We start from the raw sequence: 4188 nt of genomic DNA, 5'->3' as shown, positions 1-4188 counted from the left end.
GATTAATGTAAGAGAGATATAAAGATATCATTCCTACCCTACATAGTTTAGTGATCTGACAAACACCCCTTTAAATTCCCACTAATCAGTGGTTCCCAGTCCCACATCATGTTGCTTATGAAAATCAAATGTTCCATAGCTACTTATAGTCTCTCTAAATATACATCTACCTAGGTGGAGAATAGGCCACCAAAGAATATTATGCTATCTTTGAATATTCTAGCTTTACTATTAGCTTTGAGATTTAATGTAATACTTGAAATTTCCTCTTGAAGTATCAAAAACTCAGAATTAAAACAAAAGGATTATTATGCTATCTTCTATATAGAAAACCCAGTTCTGAGTAATTGTCTATTAAGAATCATAGAGTAAAAACCCTCCTCGATCATGTAAAATAGAAGAGAAAATCCCTTTGGCCAAAAGAAAAGCTCATTTGTAATTTTTGTTTGAACTTTGGAGTCATAGATCTTATGTGTATTGATTATGCATTAATGTACTATCACAATAGCCATGATTGTAAGCATTTGACTTTCAATTTTAAATAGCTATTGAAGCAATGTAATCTAATTTTTACATAGACCCCCTTGTTTCAATAGCTGACTGTAATGTTTTATTCATTTTGTGAACCTAGCCTTACCATGTTTGGCATTGCAAGATGAATGTAACCTCATTAACAATTGATACCATTGCATCCATTGTTGTTACAACATTTTGTTGAAGTGTTTTTAGACTTGTATAATTTATAGAATATCTCTGTGATTTAGCAATCTTTTGGACCCAGTTCCTAAACTACATGTTCATTATTAATGCAAAAAAACATGTGTTGTACAGTGGGTACAAGTGTTAATGTATAAATGTGAAGGCAGACTGAAGGTCTTGGTTGAATTCTACTAAAACCCAAAATATAAGGTGGATTTGTTAGTTTGGGTAGGCAATCAGATGTGCAACATATTAGTTTTTTCTGCTAGAATAGCCTATAATTTTAGGATTCAAGTAAGTTGTGTACCTACAACTGGAGATATTTTAGTTTTGTTAATACATTGTAGAGATATTTAGAGGACAAGCCCTTAAAGTGATATCATAGCAACAGAATAAATAACATTAAAAAAAGGTTAGTAAACTAATTCCTGTAGTATTTTAACCACAGAAATATTTCAAGTGTTTTTACTTATATGGATACATGCAAGCTCACAATGCAAGACATTTAGTAGCCTTCCTTGTTGCCCCGATAGCAGCAAGCGAAAAAAATTTGAGCTGACTATGTGATCTGAGGATCTAAATTGTTGATTCTGGTAAAAGGCCATTTACTTAATATCAACAATAAGAAAATTGCTAAGAACCAAATTTAATTCAGGACATGTAGACCAAAAGCACTAACTAATACTAATCAACAAGAAGCAAGGTGAACATAGATGTTAAATCAACCATCCATATAAGTTGATCAACAAAAGACAAGAACTTATGTAAAACTCAACACTCCCCCCAACTTTTAAAAAATATATATGGACCAAAAAACCTAAAGAGATTTAAGGAGTCACTAAAATTTGGGATATTTAGACCAATCAAAAAAGCATCATACTTCAAAAATTTACCTAGACCAATATTTCTAAGTACAAATGTTTATGCACACAAAACAAATGTTAGCACAATTCAATCATTGACAACTTCCCTTGACCAATATTTCTAAGTACAGTAGTTTATGCATGCAAAACAAATGTTACCACAACTAGTTTGTTTCATATTCTTGAATTCTACTACATATTTCAGAATTTGAATACAACTACTTTATTGTTTTGAAGACATGCTCATCTTGCTCCAAGGATAGGAAGCATCATCCTATTCTCATCCCATGAATTTTTAGATAACAAAATCTCATTTTCATTCAAAGTCTCCCATGATTTTGAAACTACATTTATTTTCATAAAATTTTCATTTCAGCATTATTATGGACAAGTCAACCATTTTAGTACCCTCTTTCTTGTTATGTTGGACTCTTTGAATCACTTGCATGCTTATCTTAGTTTTGTGTTTTATTTGGTAGTTTTGGTTCCACACAAGGAAATGAAATATGATGATTATCTAAAATAACCAAAAACCCTCTCCACCTTCTTCTTGTTATATCCAAATTCTAGCATTGCCCACTTTTCCAATGGTGACTTCTTGTTATAACTACATTCAATCTTAGATTATAGTTCTTCTAGTTTGGTTTGGCTTAAACAACATATTCAAGCTTTGATTTGTTAAGATGATTTGAAATCATGCTAATAGATGGACATTATTGAAAACCTACTGTATTTTTAAATGAACCATCTAAACATTTTAAAACTTAAAATGTATTATATAAGTCTAGCTGCCTCTACTCTATGGAATTAGAAAGTAAAGATCATCTTTGTCCTCTATATGATCCAATCCATATGTTAAGTAATCACAAATTTTACTACAAATGAGTTAATATTATATGCATTATGTCTTATATTCTAGTGTGTATTGATTGTTATACAAATTTGTATGCTTGTGAATGCAGTGTGACGATAGCCAATGAGCTAGGGGCTAGAAATGGCAAAGGAGCCAAATTTATAGTTATTGTTTCTACAATTACTTCAACCATGATAGGCCTTGTTTTTCTAGGAACTTGAACTAACATGGTGATCAGTATGAACAACCTACTCTAGAGCAGTATAGAATTGGTATTAAAATTGGTAATCTACTAAATGGAATCAACATTTAAGTGTGTACCATTTAAGCTCATGAGCATTGAGCAATGGGTTATGAAGATTGTCTTAACATAAAACTCCAATTGCATATAAACAAGATGATTAAGACATGATAAAATTCAGTAAATTTTACTTACCTACAAGAGATCACCAATTTTGACAATGAGTGACCCAAGAATAAGGGATAGAGTAAACCATTCTCCATCTTTCTTAACTTGAAGACCCTCAATCTGATCATCTAGCAGGGCAGTGATCACACTCCCATCTGAATGGGGTCTCAGTCCATTCACCAAATTTGGCTAAGGGCAAGGAGGATAATAATTGATTCTGAGCTGAAGCAGTGGTTCCTTGATAAGGGTTTGAACATAATCAGTATCCAACCCCAAACCCTTAGAAAGCATACCAAGCAACTTATTTGTAAGATTGAGTACCTCTTCTCCATATTTTTCATAGGTTTCCCTTCATTTTCCACCACCAATCAATCAGCATCAATTTATACTCCAATTACAAATTGCTTATGCATGTTGTAATTAAATTTACTTACCTATATGAGAGGGGTGTTTTTGTCCAATGTTCAACTACCTTTATAGAGGGTGGGGAGATAAAATGAACAAGGGCATTGACCCAATCCAAGACTATGTCATCGAATATGTCAAAGAAGCGACCGTAGCCTTCAAGCATACAAGTATTGAGTCTTACTGGGCACTATCTTCTTTTTTCTTCGCTTGAAGAAAATGCTCTTGAACCTCTACAAATTTAGCCTCTGAGAAAGATTCACCAGCATAAGTTTCTTCTTTATCATCCAGTTCATGTGTATCATAAACTGTTCTCAAAGAGCCATGGCTCATATTCATCTTCAGAATTTTCCAAAGAAATTTGAGCAATCCTTTGCACTAAACCTACATTTTCAAACCTTTCATAAATGATTTTTTGCAAGTGAGTACTAACATTCAATACATACTCTAACTCTATATCTAATCTAAACTTTGTGTCAACCCTTGGTTCTATCTTGTCACCAATCAAATATCTCTCCTTTACAGTGTTCTTTGGGTCTCCCTCCTTTATGGTGTCCTTTGGCTCTCTCTCCATCACATTGCCCTTTTGATCTCTCTCCTTTAACGTGATCTTTGGATCTCCCTCCTTTATGGCATCCTTTGGATCTCTCTCCATCACATTTCCCTTTTGATCTCTCCCCTTCACAATGTTCTTTGGATCTCCCTCCTTTATGGCATCCTTTGGTTTTCTCTCCATCACATTTCCCTTTTGATCTCTTTCCTTCATGGCACCTTTTGATTCTCTCTCCTCTATAGTAGTGGCATTTGGATCTCTCCCCTTTGCAGTGCCCTTTTGACCTCTCTCCTTAGCACCATTTGCTACTCCCAATTTATAAATCATATTGATGGTTCTCATAACTGGCTCTGGAACAATTTCATCATAACATTCAAAAAGCCATTCAAGCATAAAAGTCTCAATG

At 33.5% G+C, this 4188-nt stretch overlaps 1 pseudogene; it reads right to left on the bottom strand.

Annotated features, from left to right (window-relative positions):
• Positions 1-2851: 2851 nt before the first annotated feature.
• Positions 2852-3395, bottom strand: LOC149569486 (oxoglutarate-dependent flavonoid 7-O-demethylase 1 pseudogene; annotated as a pseudogene).
• Positions 3396-4188: the final 793 nt, after the last annotated feature.

This window comes from Cupressus sempervirens, chromosome 3 (genome assembly GCF_028749045.1).
Source record: "Cupressus sempervirens isolate cs-2001-9-10 chromosome 3, ASM2874904v1, whole genome shotgun sequence".
Classification (NCBI taxonomy): Eukaryota; Viridiplantae; Streptophyta; class Pinopsida; order Cupressales; family Cupressaceae; genus Cupressus; species Cupressus sempervirens.
This window is presented reverse-complemented; position numbering and strand designations above follow the sequence as displayed.